Raw genomic sequence first — 24,414 nt, forward strand, 5'->3', positions numbered from 1 at the left:
AAAAATAGCATTCTAGCATTTTAAATGATGTTTTAAAATAAAGTTGCTATTTATATATATTTTTAAGGTATTTTATGTTGTTACCATAACTTACTTATGTCATGGCAAATTTTATTATATTATCAACTCAGATATGGAATTAGTGCTTCTTGGGGAAGTCAATGCCCATAGTATTTAATGCACAATAAATAGTCAATCACATACAATTTATGTTTAAATTATGAGACCAATAATATGTCACACAGATCAGTAATTAGCAAGTAAACATAAAACATCAAGAGGTTGGGTTTTTTGCCCTGATCACTGCCACTGCTTCAATGCCCAGATGCACAATGATGTGTTTGTGAGATCGGGTATCTTGTGTATGACCTGCAGCATTTGAGCACACAACATATCTTTTTGTAAGGGCATATCACAAATAACAAAGAACAACTCTGTAAATGCTCTTCTTGGAGAAGTGCAATCACCAAACAATTGGTTCCCTTGCTCCCATTCTTACCTATCTACAATCATCCACAAAAGGGCCAGATGCATCTTTTAAACTTAAGTTACATTGTGTCCCTCCTTGCTTTCTAAAGAACCTCAACGTTTTCCCAACTTAAACTTCTTAACAAAGCCAATAATATTGTATATAATCCCTTCAGTCACAATGGCCTCATTTCTGTCGCTCAGATACACTGGGCTCTTTTTCACCCAGAATTTAGGAACTTAATCTTCATGCCTGAAACATTCTTCCCCAACTCAGACCACAATTGACACAATCCCAGATTTCAAAATTCAACTGAAATATCATTCCCTCAGAGAAAACGTGCTTTGCCATTAATTACTTGTTACGATGTCCCTGTTTATTTTTGTGTGTATTTCATTGATTAAAATCTACTTTCTATTTCTTAATTTAATCACTTTGCTTATTTATTTAGCAAGCAGAAGTCCTAATATCTCAAGGGAAAATAATTTTCAAAGGAATACCTTATTGAAAACAACATTTTCATATGAAGTAACACATCATATTATTATGTGCAAGGTTTATTTTATTCAATAAAAATGTGTTGATTTAAATAATGAATGGATAGGGATAAACAAAGAGTGTAAACCTAATTCATTCAGAAATAACAAAAGATAAAGATTTAGAGTGTGTGGAAACCTACAGAGACGTTTCTCTGATGTTAGTTAACATAGAAATGAATTACATCAAAGGAACACATATAAAATAGTCCCTGGGTATATCATTTTTATATTACATTCTTAACATCTTGTCTCTTGAATACAAGAATATTATATTACCACCAATACATAATGGAATTTTATTCTGAATTTTTAAAAATTCAAACATTGTACACGAACATTCCACTAACATAACATCCATGACTTAAATATGTTGTGGGATGCCTGAGTGGCTCTGTCAGTTAATCATCTGACTTCAGCTCAGGTCATGAACTCACAGTTCATGAGTTCAAGCCCTGCACCAGGATCTATGCTGACAGCTCAGAGCCTGGAGCCTGCTTCAGATTCTGTGTCTCCCTCTCTTTCTGTCCCTCCCCTGCTTGCACTCTGTCTCTCTCTGTCTGTCTGTCTATCTCTCTCACTCCCTCTCAAAAATAAAAGATTAAAAAAATTAAAAAAAACAACAACCAAGTATGTTGACAAAGGTAATAATAGATTTAAAAATGTTCTTGGGGCGCCTGGGTGGCGCAGTCGGTTAAGCGTCCGACTTCAGCCAGGTCACGATCTCGCGGTCCGTGAGTTCGAGCCCCGCGTCGGGCTCTGGGCTGGTGGCTCAGAGCCTGGAGCCTGTTTCCGATTCTGTGTCTCCCTCTCTCTCTGCCCCTCCCCCGTTCATGCTCTGTCTCTCTCTGTCCCAAAAATAAATAAACGTTGAAAAAAAAAAATGTTCTGCATTTTCTTCCATTAGTTACTTAGAAGTGAAGAGAGACCTTTTTAAAAAACATTCAAACGAAATTTAACCCTGTTTACAGAGGAATTTCTATTTGTTTAGTAATTCAGATAAATTTTAAATATGTCCTAGTGCCTAAAATAAAGTAGGTGCTATACAAAGGTTTACTGAATGACTCAGTGAATTAATGCCTTTAATAATAATAAAAAAAGTCAAAATACCAAATTCATATTGAAAACACTCTTTGCAAATACAATTGTGCAGCCACATTAAAAATATGACAAACTAAGTGTTTTGCAAAGTATACACATGACAGTTCCAAGAAAGACATCAATTTCAACCACTAACATGCAAACTGCACACTTCTGTTGCTTTAATCAAGACCCCAAATCATGTTTTTGAAACAGAAGAATAGATGCAGAATACTCTGTATTCTTTACCACTGTTAAATGATTTTAGTCTGTTCTATTTTTGCCCAATAACAAATTACCCTGAGTAGTTATGAAAGCAAAGCTTCAGCATCTGATTTAATTGTAGGTGCTAATAATGTTGATTTCTTTCTTTCACACTGGAAAAAGTGAGAGGTTTTCTCCTGTGAATGCAACTTTGGGGGATGGCCCCCTCTTTAATGTGCTCAAGGGGCAGAGATGGTCACCTAGAAATTACAAGGGTTCCAACACAGGCCTCTGTAGGAAATTCTCCCAGCTGGCTTGAGAAACAAAGGCAGAAGATAGCTTGAGAACTAGCTTGCAAGCACAAGCATAATGAAAAGAAGCTGATGGCTCCCAAACATTCTCTGGCCTCTCAACTGACAGAAAACGCTGTAACAGGGAGGGGGCAGTTGACTGGTCTAGGATACCAAAGTAGACCTGGATCCCTCATTGCTAAACAGCATGACCTACTACAACTGGAATGGCATGGCAGGCAGGAGGAATAACTTCTGGGTAGTCTCTGGGGTTTACCCCATGTTACATCACTGCAGGAAAATACTGGAAACTCAGCACGGGCCAAGGACTGTGCTAAAAACTATTTTAATCTGCAAATAGTTTTCATGATCCACACTTAACAAGTGATTAAACTGGGATAAGTAGAGTGTGATGAGAACCAAATAGGAATCAAATTAAAGTTAACTCCTTGTCTACTCTGTCACATGGTCTCAGATGGCTTTGCATTTGCACTCTCTTAAGTCAGGGTTAATTAGTAGTGGGTGAGGATGGGGAGAAAGCTTTTCCTTTCCAAGTACTGTTACCTTCCAACCCTGGAATCCTTTGTATATCATTAAGGTACGGACTCCTCCCTGGAGAGATTCACATACATCTTCAGGGTATCAATCCATTGAAGGCCAACGGAATTCTGGTTAAGAGGAACTGTCCACAATAATTTTAACTTAGCAACCATGGTTTGTCAACTGTTCATTTACATTTGTTTTAAATGCCCAGCATCACTTTGATATTCCTTTTGTTAACAGCATCCTACATTTTCACTGGGGAATTATCCTTCCCTATTCTAATCCTAGAAAGACTATCAATTAGCGGGCCAGAGCTAAGGGCAAATCATGCGTACATGATACAAGCCAGGGCAATCAGAATATTGCTTCAGATGTTTCTGGCAGAGATACGGGGGCGGGGAAGATTCTTTTTCTACTATGGGAGATAAGCTGACTGGATACAATCAGGATGGCTGTTTACCATCAGTTCTGCCTTATGGAGAAAAGCAAATGAAAAAGACAGAGCCCTAATGAATCACTTCTGTTCCTAATTCTAGCCATTCTCAAATCATCTCTATCCTTGGCATTTCTTTAATATGAGCTCCAAATTTCTCTTTTTTGCTCAAACTTGCTTTTCTGTCACTTAGCACTAAAAGTGTCTTTGCAAGTATAACAGGGGATGTGGAAGGCAACAAAGAGCATGGAATGTCTAAGTGGAGATTTTGAAGAGTGGCTAAGAATTTACCAGGGAGACAATGGGAGAAAACTGTCCATTTTGTCCATGTCCAAAACTGTCCATGTGGATAGAAGAACACAAACTGTTTGTGTTCCCAGTATTATAGGTTGTTCAGTATTCCTGTGGAAAATACTATGTGGATAAAGATAAAAGATAAAACTAAAAAAAAGTTAAAGTACCTCAACAAACACTCTGCTATCTCTGTGCTTCTTGCTGTATGGCTTATTGTTATTCTTTTAAATGTTTATTTTAAGAGAGAGAGAGAGAGCGAGAGAGAGACAGTGCACGCGTGCGCGCATAAGCGGGGGAGGGGCAGAGTGAGAGAGGCACATAATCTGAAGCAGGCTCCAAGCTGTCAGCACAGAGCTGGACATGGGGCTCAAACTCACATACGGCGAGATCATGACCTGAGCTGAAGTCAGACGCTTCACTGACTGAGCCACCCAGGCGCCCCGGTATTATTATTGCTTCGCCTTGACCCTTATTTGCATTTCCAGATTGCTCATCTAGCTTCTGAGAGCCTGACCCATTGTTTCTAGGCATTCCCAAACTATGGTATTTCCAAGCCAATCTTACAAGTTTTGTTCTTGCCTTTGCCTCTGTCAGCTGCTTTTGGCTCTTCTCAATCTCTGACAAGCTCTGACCCCATAGAGTGGACTACTGGTGTCCTGTGTTCTCATGTGGAAAATACCCCAGCTCTCCATTCCTTTTTTTCTACCAGGCTATCTCTGGGATTCCCACAGACTCATTCTTATCCCCTTTCCTTTGAACAATTGTTTTCCTTAATGGCCTGGAGGAATTTATTCATTTTAATTAGGAATTAGGTAATTTCTACAAAGAGACCTGAAGATAAGAGGGAAGAATCAATGTGGATATCTGGGAGAAGAACTTTGTAGTCAGAGGGTGTGGGAAATGTAAATCATTATTAAAAACAAAAGCTTGAGACTTATGCAAAGTTTCAGTGAGTTCTTCAAATGATGTAAATGTCCTCTTTAAAAGAAAGTTAAAACACAAGTAAAAGTTGAGAACTTGGATACTTAAGGTGTCAGAAAATACACAGAAACATGGATTCTTGGGAGAAATGTGATTTGGGAGAAAATAACAGTCTATTTAATATTTCTGTATTCTCAAACTTGGGGATTTCTCTAGTGCTTAAAATGTCTTAATCCATTTTTTCAACAAACTTTCATTGATTGCTGTTCTAAGTATCAGATGCCACGGGGGAAAATGCAGATAAAAGTCCTTCTCTCCAGGAGATTACATTCTAATAAAGGAAGGGAAAAAAAGAAAGAAGCAGTGAGAAAACAACAACAAAAGTCCTTCATTGAGCTCTTACAATGTACAAAAATTGTGCTAAGCACATTATATAAATTTGCTTCTTTGCATCAACTTTTCATCTATACCATCCTTTCTTTCCAAGTTTGAGATTTCTTGAAAGTAGAAACAAGTAATTGGTAACAAATAGTGTATTTGGGAGACAATTTCCAGAAGCATAGCATTCATTAAATATTTTTTTAAAAACCAGGTTGAGTCTTGGTCCTTCTAGATATTACTGGTTGTATGACTTTGTACAAGGTACTTAACCTCAAGTTCATGTTCCTCTGCTGAAAAATGAGGGACAATAATACCTACCTTTTAGTAAAGTACTTAGTCAAATATGATGTATACTAATCATTCATTATGTAGTGACGATAATGGAAACTCCACTCACCACTTCAATATCATCTTCTTATTCATACTTTATGCTCTAGTTCATTGAAGACTTGTAGTCACATACAAAATGCCATCTTGACTGCAAGTTTTTAATTCAAGTGAGTTGCCCTTTGTGAGATAACAGAAAATATATACACATGTCTCTGCCCCCAGTTTCTGGCACAGAGCTCCTAAAACCCTTGCAAATTCCTAAGTGAGAAGAACACTTGGAGCATCTTTTGATCTAATGATGGGACTTTGGATGGGCTCCTAGATGGGGACTGGTCACCAGAAGGTGAAGCCATGATTAGAAACTTGGAATTTTTAACTCTACCCCCAATTATCCAGAGAGGGGAAAGGGCCTGGAAATGGAGTTAGTGACTGACCATGCCTATGTGAAGAAGCTTCCATAAAAATCCCAAGTATGGGGCTCAGGGAGCTTCCAGGTTAGTAAACACATCCATGTGCTGGAGGGGTGACACACTCCCACTCCACAGGGACTGAAACTCCCGGGCTGGGGACCCTCCGAGGCCTTGCCTTACGTACCTCTTCATCTGGGTGTTCATCTGTATCCTTTAATAATGGTAAATGCAACTGTTTTCCTGAGTTCTTTGAGCTGCACCAGCAAATTAATAGAACCCAAAGAGGGGGTTATGGGAATCTCTGATTATAGCCAATCAGTCAGGAACACAGGTGACAACTTTACTCATAACTGGCATCTGAAATAGGGAGGGAACAGTCATGTGGGATTGAGCCCTTAACTTGTGACACCATTTTCAGGGAGTGTCACAATTAAGCTAAATTGTAGAACACATAGATGGGGTTTCAGTGAATGCTTGGTGGAAGAACACTCCCTACCACATCCATGCATGCATACATGTGATGTTAGAAGTGTTGTGAGTGTGGTAGTCATGTGAGAGCAAAGGAGAAACACAGGAGGTGGATTGGGGTTTTCCCCTACACATGCTTCTTCCTTCTCGACTGCTTCTGAGTCACCTTTTAGGTCTTCACTTATATGTCACCCACTCTGGGACAGGTTCTGGAACCATCCTCCTGCCAGGGATTTAAGTTATGTAATTCTTTAGCATTCTCCAATAACTCATGTCATACAAATTATTATTCTTTATCACAATTAGCTGTTGGTTTTCTGACTGCCCCTTTTGACACCGAGTGCCTTGAGACCAGAAACTACATCTGATTATTTATTCCCAGCTCTTAGGACACTGATAGACAAGTAGGAGACACTCTAGAAATACTACAGGTTGTTGAATGAAAGTAGATGATATGACTGGAAAAGACCTATAGAGAGTTGGAAAAATTGGATGGAAAATTTCTTGAAAATTTATACATGAAGAAGAAAATTAGTCATCTGTGTGGAAGACTATGTGAACCTAAAATCTCCCCAATGTTCACACCACATGATTCAAGGTTAGAAAGGAGTCATGAGAATGGAAGAACTCACTGAGAAAAAAATAGGAAGAAAAGAATGAGAAGTAGTGGCATAGCCTTGTGGGATATTCACAGCTCTAGTATTAGGAGGCGGACAGGATGGAAGGCATAGGCTATAAAGGAGGATGGGAATGGGATCATGGGAGGACAGCTTCATGAAAGTCAGCCAGACTTTCTGTCTCATTGTGTCTTAAAATATTTACAAGTATACTGCAGCCTAAGTAATACTATTCAGGTGTACTGAAGTACATGCTATGTTTAAATGTTTTAGATTTACAACAGATCGACATTAGATGGAAAAATGGAATTCCAAGGGTATCTAGAAATTCATTTCTGCCAAAAGAATTCTTAAAATAAAAAAGAAAAGCAACGTAAATTAAATTAAATTTTCACTTGGTTTTACTCTTCTTCATTTTTTGAAAATATTAGTGTATAGGACATTCCATGAAGTTATATAAGGAAGAAAGAGAAATAAGAAAAAGAAATTTAGAAATTAAATTTCTAATTAAGAACTGCTAGCAATAATAATACTTGTATATGCTGAATATCTATTACATGCCACACACATGAAAAATAATTGACATGCATTATTTCTTTTCATCCTCCCAATAGTCTTATAAATTGGGTATTATTATTTTTATTTTACAAATGAGGAAACTAGCACAGAGGGAATAAATAATATACTTGAAATTGTACAGAAAAAGATGTGACACAGACAGTTTTCCAATCCAGGTTTGATAGCTTCAAAACTTGTTCAAGCATTATGCTATAATGACTTTTGAAAATTACTGAAGTGAGTCACTGCATACACAATCCAAACACTTATCTAGGTCAGGACTACAGTTCTATGGTCTGATAGCAAGGGAATTTACCTGTCCTGATTTGGCAAAACAATTTAGATACAGTTAGAAAATATCTTCAATTACTCCTAGGAATAAAAATCATGCTGCTTACGTTTTTATTTATAACTCTTATGTGGCTCAAGCATTTCAATTTACTTTGAAAATTGCCCAACTACTTTTTAAAATAAATCATGTCTATGCCTCATGCTAATTCTCCAAGGATCTTCATTCTGATATTTGTGAATTCATACTTGCCTTTACCTACTTAACAACAATTTCCAGACAGTGCCCATGTCTAATTAACAAACATTCTTTTCATCTATTTTTACCCCAAACTCAATTAACAATTCCAAGAGTGAGACTTACAGAAGTCTCACTACACTAACACATAATTTGCTTCTACACATATACTTATTCTAATTTAGCTGAACTCCATGCTTAGATTCCACTGACGTTGCAACATGAAAAAGCAAAAAAAAAAAAAAAAAAAAAAAAAAAAAAAAAAGGCAACTAGTAGAACACTAGAGATTTACAATTTACACTTAAGCAACTCTCTAGTCGCAATAGTTTGGATTTGTGTTTTTATATGGGTTTGTGTTAATTGGGAAACTATAAAGATTTAGATATTTATTCAAACAAGCCAATAGCTATTTCACTTTCTAGCTTTGGCTCTTGGCCACTGATCTGTAAGCACCACTGAAGCATATTAAAACCAGAGTAAGGGGCGCCTGGGTGGCGCAGTCGGTTAAGCGTCCGACTTCAGCCAGGTCACGATCTTGCGGTCCGTGAGTTCGAGCCCCGCGTCAGGCTCTGGGCTGCTGGCTCAGAGCCTGGAGCCTGTTTCCAGTTCTGTGTCTCCCTCTCTCTCTGCCCCTCCCCCGTTCATGCTCTGTCTCTCTCTGTCCCAAAAATAAATAAACGTTGAAAAAAAAAATTAAAAAAAAAAAAAAAAAAAAAAAACCAGAGTAAAACACCTTCATGTAGTCTAATGCATTTTGGTCAGCTCACATGTAATATTCATTTTCACTATTTTTCAGTGAGCATGGATAACCTGAAAACTTGTGAAACTGAGCAGATTCGATGAATGATCAAATTGTTTTGAGATAAGAATCAGACGTTTGCACTGTGAGATTCTGCCTTTTTCAGATTCAGAAAATATTTAAACAATGGTTTAATAAATGAATCCATATATCCTAGTGAAAAATCAAATAGCTTGGAGATAAAAAAAGATTCACTTCGTGGTTGTTTAGAATTTTTACCATCTGCTACCTCTATTCTGTCAACAAATATTTACTGAATAAATGAGAACACACTATGGACCTTTATGTTTAACCTGCTCCTCTTTGGCTAACCAGCCTTTCCAATCCTCATTAGATGAATTGACTGGGTGCTCAAATTTAAATGCAAGTCACAAGTAAGTTTCTGGTGATTTTTTGATGGAAAATACAGTACATGAACAGTACATGAACTTTGGCTATTTCCAAATTTTACATATGAAATGATTTTGCTTATACCTAAAAACGTAAGGATTCCTTATATACTTTTTAATGGTGAAAAAAATCCTTTTAACAATTAAAAATTTTTAAGGCCCATTTTTAAAACAATAACTGGCATGCAAAACATTTTTTAAAGTTTATTTTTATTTATTTTTGAAAGAGAGAGAGAGAGAGAGAGAGAGAGAGAGGAAGAGCAAGTGGGGGAGGGGCAGAGAGAGAGGGAAACAGAATCCCAAGCAGACTCTACTCTGTTAGCATAGAGCCCAAAGCGGGGCTTGAACTCATGAACCATGAGATCATGACCTGAGCTGAAGAGTTGGATGCTTAACTGACTGAGCCATACAGGTGCCCCTAAACTCTTATTTTTAGTTTTAAGTTTAAGACAATGGAATAGATAGATAGATAGACAATAAAATAGATAACAACAGTATTTCAAATGTTTGCTTGGATAGATTTGTTTTTGCATAGAATGCTTATGGTGTTCATTTTCAATTTAATTATAATATTCAACAACAGTAATTTCAATAGCTATATATTTAATATAGTTACTAATACCTAGTTCTAATATGCATTACAATTCTTTACCAAACTGTCTATTCTGTTCATCTAATTGATATTTCAGTCATTCCATTTTTGATACTTGGTTACTCTGTAATTTATTTCCATTATTCAAATATTTCTCTAATCTTCAAAATTATAATAAAGTCAAATGCTGATATTTTCATTAGGGGCATATACATGACTACAGAAAATGCAAAACAATTTAAAATGGACAGGATTAGTGAACATTGTTAAGGTACAGGACTGCTGTTATAGCAGGTTAGCAGCTAAGAGTGTCATAAAATCGAAGAATAGTAATAAAAACGACCAAGGAAGCTGCTTTGTGGTAAAGTATAATAATTAGTCAAGAGAACAAAAAGCAAAAACAAAGTCCTAAAGAGTTTTCCAAAAGTGTCACTAATAGGAAAACACATTCTGAACAAAATATACTTATCACTGCAAGAAAGCAAGCCACCATTTAAAATATAAATAAGGAGCACCTGGGGTGGGTCAGTTGTTTAAGCGTCTGACTTAAATTTTATTAAATTTCAAGAAAAAAAAATACATTGCAATATCCATCACCCAGGATGATGCCAGTTGCTAATAACTTGTCCCCCAACCCCGAAGACAGTAGAATCTTATTTTAAAAATAAACTGTTAAATTAATTAAACAAAGGGGCCATTAGACTGAGGTGGCTTTAATGCCATGGCACCCTACATAAGCAAACCAAAATAAGACTCTATAAATGCCACAGGGTTAAGCAATCAAAATGTTAAGGACTGCCAATCACAAATATCCCACTAGACTTTACAATAGCCAATCAAATAATATCCTTCTTTGTGTTGGCACTCTCTCTACACAGTCTGTCTCTACCCCTATCTTGTCAGGGAGGTTTCCCAAACATTTCCAGTTTGACCCTGCTGCTCAATTCGAATGGATTTTTGCTTAAAGAAACTCAGAATTTTTAATATGCTTCAGTTTACCTTTTAACATGTCTCACAGTGAAAAAAGCAAATAGGAGTTACTACTAAAGGTATTGATTATCATAAGACATTTTGGCTTTGAACAGAGGCTTCCCTTCAAGATACTTCCCACAATCATTTACTCGACCCTTTACTTCCCTAAAACCAGAAGCAACGAAACAAAACAAAATGAAACAAAACAAAACAAACAAAAAGAAACATGCTAACTTGACATGGCCTTCAGCAGAGGGCAGGACAACTGACTGTAGTAATTATCCCATACCCTCCAAATTAAAAAAAAAAAATCAAAAATGAGGAGACCAAGACTTGCTGAGAAGAGAGTCACAGCAAAGTACATGGTCCAATGGGTCTAGACGTGATTAGTCTACAGAGGAGCAAGTAGGCTCTGTGAGTAACGGCCTGTCTTTAAAAGTCCCAAGAAATGTTTATTTTTATGAACTATGTTAAGACATGAATAAAAGTTTCTGCTTTAGTTACCTTATATACACTAAGAACTATTAAATGCCTTGAGTAAATATTGATTATTAAATTAATAAAGGTAAATCTACCTAATACTAATCAAATTTCTGTCATCTGTTTACTCAAGAGTGGTTCATCTGCTGTCAGGAATTTTTGATTGTTTTAGAATGAAATTTCCAGGGACGTCTGGGTGGCTCAGTCGGTTAAGTGTCCTCATGATCTTGTGGTCTGTGAGTTCAAGCCCCGTGTTGGGCTCTATGCTGATGACTCAGAGTCTAGAGCCTGCTTCTGATTCTGTCTCTCTCCCTCTCTCCCCCTCTCTTCTGCTCACGCTGTCTCTCTGTCTCAAAAATAAATAAACATTAAAAAACATTTGGAATAAAATTTCCACCTTAATAATCCAAACACACTGTATTTCTATCAACAAATATTCGAATCTTTTAAAATGTCACGTTAAAATTAACCTCTCTGATTTGAGTACTAACCAGGCCCCCACCCTGCTTAGGTTCTGAGATCAGAGAAGAGATTTAGCACATTCAGAGGGTTGAGCTGAGGGGGAATTGTTGCTCAATGAATACAAACTGTCAGTGAATCAAGATGAATAAATTCTAGAGACTCCCATACAACAGAATGCCCTTAGTTAACAGAATACAAACTGTCAGTGACTCAAGATGAATAAATTCTAGGGACTCCAATACGACAGAACGCCCTTAGTTAACAATATGGCATGGTGCACTTTAAAATAAGCTGAGAGGACAGATCTCATATTAAGTATTATTACCACAACAAAATAAAAACAAAAACAAACCAACAAGAGAACATAAATATTTTTGGAGGCGATGAATATATTCAGTACCCTGACTGTGGTGATGGTATTAATGTGTATATACATATGTCCAAATTCATCAAACTGTATACATTAAATATGTGCAACTTTTGTATATCAATTATACCTCAATAACACTTAAAAAAAGAGAGACGGCCAATAAACATATAAAAAATAATAAATGAGGGGCGCCTGGGTGGCGCAGTCGGTTAAGCGTCCGACTTCAGCCAGGTCACGATCTCGTGGCCCGTGAGTTCGAGCCCCGCGTCGGGCTCTGGGCTGATGGCTCAGAGCCTGGAGCCTGTTTCCGATTCTGTGTCTCCCTCTCTCTCTGCCCCTCCCCCGTTCATGCTCTGTCTCTCTCTGTCCCAAAAATAAATAAACGTTGAAAAAAAAAAAAAAACTTAAAAAAAAAATAATAAATGAAAGTAACCTTTTTGAAGATGGACTCTAATCCCTTTCAAGCACTATTAGATTTGATGTCCTCAGCCAGGCACAGATAACACAGTGAATACAAATTTGAGTTTTTTGTTGCCCCTCCCTTTTTTTTCCCTATCAGGGCAGAAGTGACAAAATTATAGGCCTCGTCCTGGAACAATTCTTTTTAGCTCTGTTAAGGTAAGGGAAAAAGTCTTGAGGGAAAGAAAAGCATTTCAAAGTGTTTGAAAAGTACTTGAGAAAATGTAAAAGCAGAAACAATACCCATTAGTCATTCGTGCATATAAAAAAGGAAGCCAGAGCAATACAAAGAGTTTATTCATTTAGTTCTTCCTTCGAAGTAGCAAAAGAAGCATACTAAACCCATTATTCTGAATAACTCCTTTTAAAGTACCTATTTGCTTGGGTTCTAGTGGTAATAATCATGTGCTATGGTTCTTTTGCACACATTCCAATTTTATTTTTATGTGATTTTTAAATGTGTATACATCATAAGATATCAGAATGGAAAGGGACCAGAACTTATATAGTCTTTATACTTTATTTTCATAGATAAAAGATAAATAAATTTTACAGAGGATGAATGATAAACCTTATTCTGTCCCCACAACAAACTTTACCTAGTCAGTACCACTGTGGGACACACACTCCATCTCTCGGGACCTCAGTTCAATCATCTTTAAAAGGAGTTCGACAGTATCATGACTAAAAAGATCAATATCAGCATTAAAAATATTTACTGAAGGTACTTGGTGCCTTTAAGCACTTTACCTGTATTAACTTATTAAAACCTCACAACAACCTGATAAGTTCATTAGGAGGGTTGAACTAATTGAGGCAAAGAGGATTCAGGAAATTGCCTACAGTCACAGAGCTAGCAGATGCCAGAATGGCTCAGGGAGAAAGTAAATTCCCATGCAGGCAGATTACAGCTCCCATTTGCGGTGTTTGCTCCTTTCCTCTCTTGCCCTCACCCTTCTTTTCTCAGTCAGGGCAGAATTTATTCACAGCACCCAATTAAGTATTCTATATAGAAGAGGGTTTTAAACTTGCCACTTTCTTCCTGCTTGTCCACACTAACTTCTAACTACTCCCTAGTATCCACTTTTCACAGAATATCTGGTATTCTTTGTTTGGCTCCTGCTGATTTCTACTGAGCTGCTTATCTCATTGTTTTGTAATCTCCAGTTTACGGGTTCTGTGTTCTATGTTTATGTTATATTTAGGTCCAGGTTCTTGTTAGCCGTTCAAAGTCACATGCATCAAAATCTCCTATGATGCTTGTTAAAAATGTAGACTCCATTTTAAAGAATCTGAATTTGAATATACTTCCAGGTGACCATTCTACACCCTTCAGTTTGAGGATGAGTGCATATGAAGTCTTCAGTTCAGGGTTGTTGTCTCATCTCTTGCGCAGGTTGAGGCAGGCAGGTGCAGTGAAAAGCTGCTGAAGGCCTGTGACAGTGAACCTCCAGGACAGGCCCTAAGTGATCATCTAGTGCAAAGGTATTCAGCTACAGCCCTCAGGCTGCCTATTTTTGTCAGGACTGAAAGCTAAAAATGGTTTGTGCATTTTTGAATGGTTGAAAAATAATCAAAAGAAGGATAATACTTTGTGACACACAGAAAGTATAAGAAATTCAATTTCCAGTGTCCATAAATCAATTTTTATTGGAACATGGCCAAGTTCATTTGTTTACATGATTGTCTATGATTGCTTTCACTCTACAATGGTAGAGTAGTTGTGACAGACCATCTGGCCCACAGAGCCCAAAATATTTATTAGATGGTTCTTTACAGAAAAGTTTTGCTGATCCCTGATGTAGTAGATCATGCCTATCTCTTTTTTAAAAAGCTGCAATGGGTGGGGGGTGGCGGGGTGGGGCATGCCTGGGTGAGTCAGTTGGTTGAGCATCCAACCCTTGGTTTCCGCTCAGGTCATGATCTCGTGAGTTGGTGAGTTCGAGCTCTGCATTGTCAGTGTGGGCCTGCTTGGGATTCTCTATCTCCCTCCCTCTCTCTCTGCCCCTTCCCCACCCTCTCTCAAAATAAATAAATAAACTTAAAAATATTAAAAAAAAACTAAAAATAAAAAACAGCATAGGGGATACAATCAATGATATTGTGGTAGCGATACATGGGGACAGATGGTAGCTACCCAAGTGGTGAACATAGCATAATGTGTAAACTCATCGAATCACTATCTTGTACACCTGAAACTAATGCAACATTGTGTGTCTACTATATTCAAATAAAAAAAAATAAGTGAAATAAAAAAAATTCAAAACCATTCAAATGGACCCAGTGAAAGACAGAACTGTAACTTCATTTCTTGAGTTTTTAGGCTTCCGTTCTCTACTCAGTTTCAGACACTGTTTCTAATGCCATTTAAGTCAGTAGAAATATAGGATAAATTATCCTTGACAATGAAATTACTCAATGAAGTGAATGTGTTCTTCTTATGTGCTCTTTGGTATTCTCTGGTCAAAATAGGAATTTTGGATGACATAGTGACACTGATTAATAGTATTACAAAAGTAAGAACTGAGAGAACAAAGAAATATCTTAAAAATAATTGTAGATTAGATTTGCGATATTTTCTATCCATAGCCCCATGTGATTTGTTTCATAGAATTTATTACTATCTGAAATTATTTTTAAATTTATATGTTTCTAACACAAGCTCTTTGAGGCAGGGATAATTTCTGATTTGATTACTGGTATGTCCTCAAGGGCCAAAACAGTGCTTGCTACTTGTCCAAGGGGATTATACAAAGTGCTGATTAAGAGCATGAGATATGAGACTCCTGGGTGGCTCAGTTGGTTAAGTGGCCAACTTTGGCTCAGGTCATGATATTGTAGTTCAGGAGTTCGAGCCCTGTGTCAGGCTCTGTGCTGATAGCTCAGAGCCGTGAGCCTGCTTTGGATTCTGTGTCTCCTCTCTCTGCCTCTCCTCTGCTTGTGCTCTGTCTCTCTCACTCTCAAAAATAAATAATAAAAAACATTAAAAAAAAAAGCAGGAGATATGAAGTAGAGTTCTGGTTCTGCCACTTTCAGACAGGATAAACTTACATGAATTATTTACCTTCTCTGGGCTTCAGTTTCCTTTTCTGTAAATAATGATGTTTGTAATAGCAGCCTCAAAGACTACTAATGTAAAGACACAATGACTTAAAATGCATAAAACACTTAGAAGAGGGCCTTTCCAGGTACTCTATAATTGTTAGTTACAATTGTTATTTCAATGAATGTTTGTTGAGTGAATGTTGTTTCTGCTAAATATAAATAAGATCTTAAATTGTTACCTTTGCATACATTTTTGATAAATCATTTTTGATGGTCTTCAATTTTTGGTATTTTGATTTTGCTACTTAAAATTTATTTTTTTTTTATTTTAGAGAGAAAGAGAGTACATGAGTGGGGGATAGGGGCAGAGGGAGAGAGAGAAAGAATCTTAAGCAGGCTCCACATTCAGCATGGAGCCAGATGGGGGGCTCAATCCCATGACCTTGGGATCATGACCTGAGCCAAAATGAAGAGTCTGAAGCTCATCTGACTGAGCCACCCAAGTGCCCCTTGATTTTATTACTTTTTATTTCTATTTATTTATTTACTGCTAGTGTGGGAATGCTACTGATATTTGTGTACATATTTTTATATGACTTTATTCAATTTACCAATGAATCTCAAGCATTCTTTATTTTTTGAAGTTTATTTTATTGATTTTGACAGAGAAAGAGAGAAAGAGAGAGAGAGAGAACATGGGAGGGGCAGAGACAGAGATAGAGAGAGAATCCCAAGCAGGTTCTGCACTATCAGCATGGAGCCCGATAAGAGGCTTGTTGACTTAAGTCGAAACAAAAGTTGGACACTTAAATGAGCCACCCAGGCGCTCCCCGAGCATTCCTTGTATTCCATGTGTTCTAGAGGCTCCTTGTTGCACATTAATATCAATTCCCCCATTCTTTAGCAACAGAACTTCTGCATACAGCCATATGACTAGAGAATGCACTTGTTGGTCTCCTTTACAGCTCAGAGTATTTGTTCAATGGCATGTAAACAAAAATCATGTGTGCTGCTTCCTTATCATGCCCCTAAAATTTATCTTTATATACATCTTTATCCCCTTCTTGCTGCCTAGAGTGATGACAACTATGGCAGGCACTTCAACCCAAAGTCATTGTGCGTGTGTGTATGTGTCGGTTGAGTCAATAAAAATTGTGACAAACTCTGTCAGTAAGAAAGAACAAAAACAACTTGTAGAAATGGATGTTATGAGATAGAACCAGCTGTATATTTTAGAAGCACTATATTGAGTTTATATACAGATAAAATTAGTTACTTTGGTTGTTACAAGAAGTATGTCTAAGATGATGCACTATCCTTGTGATGAGTCTAATTCTGACATAAGTGGAAGGAGATTCTTTAAATTTCAAGGGAGCATGGCCCTGAGCAATGAATTTAATAACCATTAGGGTTTCTGTTACCATGGTCAGAAGTGTGAAAAGATAGTAGAGCACCTTGGTTGGAGCACCATGTTTGAATGGGGGCTTTGCTATAAAGTGGTCATATTGGACAGATGGGCCCTACTTAATATTCTATCACAAATAGCCAGTAAAGCAAGGTGACTCAGGGTTCGATGTTAGCTTAGTCATACATGTAAATCAGAATACATATTAGAGCTGGATTATGGTCTGAATGACTAGAGGTAAGTTGGTTCAAACATTTATCTCATCGGTGTCCTCTTGCAGCAAATCAGGACTTAGATCTGCACCTGTTAATACTTTCACACTGAGCCTATAGGTGTCATCATCTGAACCTTATGTTTGATACCTGAAATAGTGTTTTGAGCATGTTAATTTCAAGAAAAGTTTTTGGTGAAATTTAATCATACTTTCCAAATCATATCCCTAGAGTTTCTAACTAGCTTTGAGAAGAATGGTCCTGAGCATTTGCACAGCATTTTAATCATCTCTTCATGGAACAAGTTTATATGTCTCCCAAATTATTCTCATTAGAGAAGTAAGAGCATCACCATTTTGATTATCAGCATGATATTTATCATTTATTGAGTATTTTTATATTGTGCTAGATTTTTTACTTTGTAATTTCATTCTTACAGGTTTGTAAGTAGTTATTGATCTCATTCATATTTTACTGATAGACACTCACAGATTTAAAAATGTTAACTGATTCATTAAAAAATATTTAGGGGCAATACTGGGTGGCTCAGTCAGTTAAGTGTCCGACTTCAGCTCATGGCATGATCTCACAGCTCATGAGTTCGAGCCTCATGTCGGGCTCTGTGCTGACAGCTCAGAGCCTGGAGCCTGCTTCGGATTCTGTGTCTGCCTCTCTCTTTCTGCTCCTCCCTGCTTGCACTCTGTCTCCATCTCTCTCTCTCTCTCTCTCTCTCTCTCTCTCAAATATAAATAAACATTAAAAAATACTGACTCAGGGAAAATCATATAGCTTATAAATGGCAGGCTAGAAAGTCAAACCTGTCTGTTTGCTTCAAAACCCATGGTTTTCCTCTACTATATCCTTACTCTAGTTCTAATCTTAGGCTAACATAGGAATCAATTACAACACTTTTTCTTTTAAAGTGACTATAGCCAGGTCTCATGCTAACAATGGATAAGAATTTCTAGATATATTTATATTTTTCAAATGCTTTATAGGTGATGCTGGTTGAGAACTATTCAATTATGGTATATTTCCTCTCCATTTATTTACCTTTTTTAGTGACAGAATCCTATATATCAGAAATAACTGATTTAAAAAAAAAAGGACCAGAGCTTCTTCTTCTAATTTTATAGTATTAACTTATTTTCTTCCTCCAACTGCTTTATTCAGCATACAAAAACATACAGAAACATTTGTGTGGGTACAAATCCATCCAATCATTTGGATAGATAATAGCTACACTTCTGGAAATCAATGGGGAATAACCAAAACCTTATGAAGAGTTTTAAAGAGTAAGGATCTGAAGAAATGAATGGAGCCAAGAAAACCCTAGTGGCCCAGTAATTTACTAGTTGTATATTTCAGTTGAGTTACCTCTAGCTTTAGAACCATGTTTCTGCATCTCTAAAATGGCTGTATGGTGTTGAGGCAATAATAGGATCTCAATAAATTTTCACTGTTAATAGCAATTACCTCATGATGTAGAGATCCATAAACCTGAGGAGAGGAGAGGCAAGTGATTGAATCTGCCTAAAACAGAGTGTAAAAGCACCAATTTTAGTGTTTGGCCCAGCCTAATGCCTCCAAAACAGTAGGTGCCCCCAAATATTTCTAATGACACTATAATCTGTTTTGCAATTTTCTCTTAAAAGACTGTATTTTCCCCTCTCTCCCTCTGTCATGCTTTTTCTGTTACAAAACTTTCTCAACAAATATTCTGATCCTGCTTATAAGTTACTATCCTCCTTATGTCCCACTGGCAGTGTTTTCTGGGTGAAAAATAACATATTTGCCTTATCAACACGTTACTAAATAAGGAGATATTATCAGCACTTAGTGTTTGTAAAAATCTTCAATTAAGATAGACAGTTAAGATAATTTATTGTTGTATAGTAAAGATTTTGGCCCAACCCTTAGCTTTTAGGAGGTGATCTGTGCCATGACTTCTAGGAATGTCTTTGTTTAGGGCAAGGTCTGGACATTGTAGTTCCTAGGATGGCACATACAATAGTCTTAAGTTGGGGGCCGTTTATCCCAGAAAGACCAACCATAGATTTAGGAGGTTTTGCATCTTGAGTTGGAGGCTGAGATCAGCCACATGGACAATCATGTTTATGTAAGGAAATCATAATAAAAATCTAAGCATCAAAGCTTTGGTGAGCTTCTCTGGTTGGTAGGCTCTGTGTATATTGTTATGGACCAATTCTAGGAAGGTAATGCATCCTGAGAACAACGGAAACAGCTTCTGGAGCCCTCCTAGACTTTGCCCTATGCATTTGTTTCCTTGGCTGATTTTGATCTATATACTTTCCCTGTAATAAAACATACCCTGAGTGTAACAGCTCTTAGTGAGATCTATGAGTCTTTCTAGTGAATTACTGAATCTGAGAGTGGATTTTCAAATCCCTTGAACTTGCAGTTAGGATCAGAAGTGAGGCTAGTCTTGTAGGGGACTGTACCTTCAAACTTCGCAGTTTGGCTTAGTGCTGTTCTAAACATTTGTTTCCCCTCAAAATTCATATGCTGAAATCCCTCTGTCCTCTATTCCCTTGTGAGATGGTATTAAGAGGTGAGGCCTTTGAGAGTGATAAGTGCATTAGGGCTCAGCCCTTATGATTGGGATTAGTGTCATTATAGTGTCATTATAAAAGACATTATAAAAGCCTCAGAGGGGCACCTGGGTTTCTCAGTTGGCTAAGTTTCCGATTTTGGCTCAGGTCGTGATCTTGTGGTTCATGAGTTCAAGCCCGTGTCAGGCTGTGTGCTGACAGCTCAGAGCCTGAAGCTTGCTTTAGATTCTGTCTCTCTCTCTCAAAATTAAACATTTAAAACAATTTTTAAAAAATAAATAAAAGCGAACCCAGAGAGCTCCCTTGCCCATTTAGCCATGTGAGTACGCAGTGAGAAGACAGCCATCTTTGAACCAGGAGTGGGCTCTCACCAGGCACCAAATTTGCCAGCATCTTGACTCTGGACACCTTAGCTCCCAGAACTATGAGAAATGATGTTTGTTGTTTAAACGTCCAATGTTATGTTATAGCAGCCCAAATAGAGACAAACAGCATATGATAAATAATAGCTGATCAAATTTGTGATGTCTTCTGCTATTAAGTTTTTAAAAAGTATAATCATGAGCAGTCAAATTACTAATTACAAAAAAAAAGAAATTAAAGCAATTCATGCATCCTTTTTGTTCATCCATTTCCTTTCCTTCCTTAAAAATTTTTTTTAAGTTTATTTATTTTTTTTTTTTTGAGAGAGACAGAGACAGTACAAGTGGGCGAGGGGCAGAAAGAGAGACAGAGAATCCCAAGCAGGCTCTGCACTGTCAGCTTGGAGACTGATGTGGGGCTTGAACTCATGAAACCATGAGATCATGACCTCAGCTGAAACCAAGAATCCAACACTTAACCGACTGAGACACCCAGGCACCCCCATCCATTTCCTTTTAATGTCTCAAAAGTTCACTTATTTGAAACTTCCAAATTTCTCAACACTATTTTTTTGTTTGTTTTTCCTTGACGAAAATGAAATGAGAATAAAGAAGTGCTATAAAAACTCTCTGATCTTCTTCAATATAATCTGAGGTCTCACATTTTCTACATTGAAAACATAGGGGCCAACACAACATTGCCATGCTATTTACTTCAGGACACTAGTCAGAGTCATTGACACTGAAGTCTATACCAAGAAAAAACACTTAGATGCAAAGTTTAAAATCCAGTAATCTTATTTTTCCAAACAACTGCAAGTATCTAGATGTTTAAATCTTTTCTATGGAGTTAATTGTTTAATTTCAATCCAATATTCAATAGTTTAAAAATTGACTAACTAGTTGATTTAATGTATGTTTTATTAATTTAGTTAACACCTATTTTTATCCCTGTCAATATAATGAAACTATGAATCTTGAACTCATCCATAAGAATATAACAAATATGACGATGTCACGATGAATTTAGTTACTGGTAGAAGGCAAACTGTTTATTTAAAAATACAGTTTTCATACATAAAGACATTTTGTTATTAAGAGAAAGGCCATGCAGCCTAGTGGCTACTGTTAAACACTCCAATTTCAAGTCAGATATCCTGGCTCTGGATTCTTACTGACTAGTGATAACTGTCAAAATAATTCTATTAATTTCTCTAAGTCTCAATTTCCTCATTTGCAAAATGCTAGTAATATTTCTACTTCTCTCATAAATTAATTGGGATGATTAACTTAAAACTGTATGCATGTGTTTGGGTAGATATATAGTGCTCAGCAGGCACACAATCGTCTCTCAAAAAACTGTAGACTGCTGTTATTTTTACCAACTGCATAAATAAATGAATTGCAAAGTAATTTATAAAATGCATGTTGTGCTACACAATCATCTTATGAATAAATGTTTATTTATCCAAGAAAAGGAGAATTAGTCCTGGGCATAAAAGAAAGTACTGTTATTTTGTTTACCATAAAGTTGAAATTGTCAGCAGAAAATATTTTTCATCTTCTCAACTAATAAGTAGCTGATATTGGCCTTTTGAGCCTTGTAATAGCAATACAAGTTTAGCACTTCAAGTTTACCAAGTACTCCCTTGTATATAATCTCATCCAAGTATCATGCCTTCTTTGAAAGATAGGCTGATCCCAAATTTATTAGTATTCTATTTCACAGATAAGAAAACTGAGCTGCAGAGAGAGTAAATAATTTGCCAGCGGTTACAAAATTAGAAAGTGATTTTCTACGACTCAACTGGAATCTTTTTTTTTACCTTGTCGCCCACTAAATTTCAGTATTCCTTTTATATTTTTTAAAAGTAATCTTTTTCAAATTTGTCAGCTTTAAAATTAACAAGAATGTTTTAGTAAACATATGGGTAAAATAAAATGGGTCAATTTATGATGCTTATGATCAAAGTATTAATGTCAAGCATGATCTTGCTGTTAAAAGATTAAAAAAAAAACAGTTCACAATCTCCATATGCAAAGATAAAAAAGTCATTCCTGCTATCTTAGAAAAACAAATCCTATGCTTTCATCAGGGAAAAGATTCTAACCAAAATGGGAAAAAGAGTAAAAAAAATTGGCAAACAGACTTCAAATGTTTCATACACAACAGGAGACAACTTTAACCTATATTTTAAACAATTGCTTCACACAGGTTTTGGAAATAGTAAAAACAGTGGGAGTAGCAAACAGCCATTTCTTTAGCTCTTTTCATTGTTGCATTTTAACATATGTTGTCATAAGACATCTTGACTTCCTTTTTTGGGGGGAAAGATTCTTTGTGTTGGAACAGTACAATTATCAACAGCAAAGAAGACATTTCCTACTGATGATAATAACGTGAGCAATTTACAGTATCTACACTTATCTTTACAATACAGTATCATCATGAAGGATAATCTAGAAGTATAATAAGCAACTGTAGGCCTTTGTGAATAACAATTGGTTTGACAATGCTGAAGCTTTGAGTTTACCAAAGTAAAACAAAAAAAGGACATCATTCAACTATTATTAAACTCTTCCATGAAATAAAATCAATTAAGAACTACCCAATTTTCTAACCCAAAATGATACAACTCCAACAGGAATTATAGGTTTCCAATAAGTGAGTGTATCAGAAAGTCATAATAGTTTGCAGGCAAGCTAAAAATGTCACATTGGAGAGTTTTACATTGTCTTCAAGGGACAGAAGTTGGGAGCGGCAAGATGTCATTACATTATGCAAACACTGCTGTCATTAAACAAATAATATTTTCAGGTAAGTGTAGTGATAATGACTCTCTTCAAATGCTAATAAAACACAGAAAAACTTGTATTTGACTTTCTGTGAGAATGTTAATTCAAAATTGGTCATTGAATTTACTAATGATGAAAATAGTTTCATACATTTACTAATGGTGAAAATAAGCTAGTCACCTGAATCAGGCTATCTGGAATATGTAAACATGCAGGAAATTAGAAGGTTGTTGTACGATTAATCATTTTTATGAAGGCAGTAATAGACATTGATCTCATGGAACTGGGAAAGAGAATGAAAAGAACCAAAAAACAAGTAGTTGGCAGAGTCTATCGAGATAAATAATTATGAATTTTATGAATCTGAAATAGCTCAAGAACTTTTGCAGTGGTCTCTTATTTCTACATCTGGAGCCTTCCACTCACTGAAATGGCAGCTTTAATTTGAAGAGGAAAATGGCTTGGTCATTTCATTAAGTCTGCAAATAAATGATCACATAAGTTTAGATGAGTATTGCTATCAGTTCCCCCAAAGCAAATTTCTTTAGTAAAGCTCTCTCACTTTCCACATTTTTCTGGATCATGTTCAGCTACTAAATTTCTTTCCAACTATGTAAATATAGCTAAGTTGCTCGTGGATTTTAGAAGCTTCCTGATTTTTACCCCTGTCAAATTTTCGAAAAGCATTTCACTTCTGGATTTATTCAAAGTGGCCAAAGTCATCTGAAACAACTTCAATTTCATATTCCTATTTCTTTCTTTCAAATTGTGATGTATAACAAACCTTGATACATTTACATAAGGAAACATCATGGTAGAATCCATGTTGTTTCAGTTTGTAAGTGTTGTGGAAACCAGCCATTATAAGTTCACTGGGGAACTCAATGAGCATCTCCCCTGAGAGATTTTCCTTGTTTAACCTTTTTTAAAAAATATGTTTATTTATTTACTTTGAGAGAGAGAGAGAATCCCACACAGGTTCTGTGCTGTCAGCCGGAGCCCAAGGCAAGGTTCAATCTCATCAACTGTGAGGTCATGACCTGAGCCAAAATCAAGAGTCAGATAGTTAACCAACCGAGCCACCCAGATGCCCCTTCATTGTTTGGTCCTACTGGCTCCTTGCCATATTCTACACTGTCTTATTTTAATTTTATTTAAGTTCATAAAAAGTATCTCTGTTCCCACCTCCCTTAGCAGAGGACCCTTATTTCCTTGGGAAAAATATTTCTGATAAAATCTCTATGCCTTCTTTTCCCTCCAAATCAAACTCTTCCTTCATCTCTACACTACATATTCCATTCTCCCTTCTCCATTTCTCAGAGGAAAGAGTTCTACTACCTACAATAGATCTTGAAACCATGCCCATCCTCTATTGTGGGTGCCCATCAAAAATCGCTTCTCCTTTGTTTTTTCCTTGGCTGAAAGCTTTTTCAATAG

At 36.6% G+C, this 24,414-nt stretch overlaps 1 protein-coding gene across 21 annotated transcripts in view; it reads right to left on the reverse strand.

The window, feature by feature from the left end:
- Nucleotides 1-24,414, reverse strand: part of PPFIA2 (PTPRF interacting protein alpha 2) — a 477,637-nt gene that overhangs the window by 150,790 nt on the left and 302,433 nt on the right. The window lies entirely within an intron of this gene.

This window comes from Leopardus geoffroyi, chromosome B4 (assembly GCF_018350155.1).
Source record: "Leopardus geoffroyi isolate Oge1 chromosome B4, O.geoffroyi_Oge1_pat1.0, whole genome shotgun sequence".
NCBI classification, from domain to species: Eukaryota; Metazoa; Chordata; class Mammalia; order Carnivora; family Felidae; genus Leopardus; species Leopardus geoffroyi.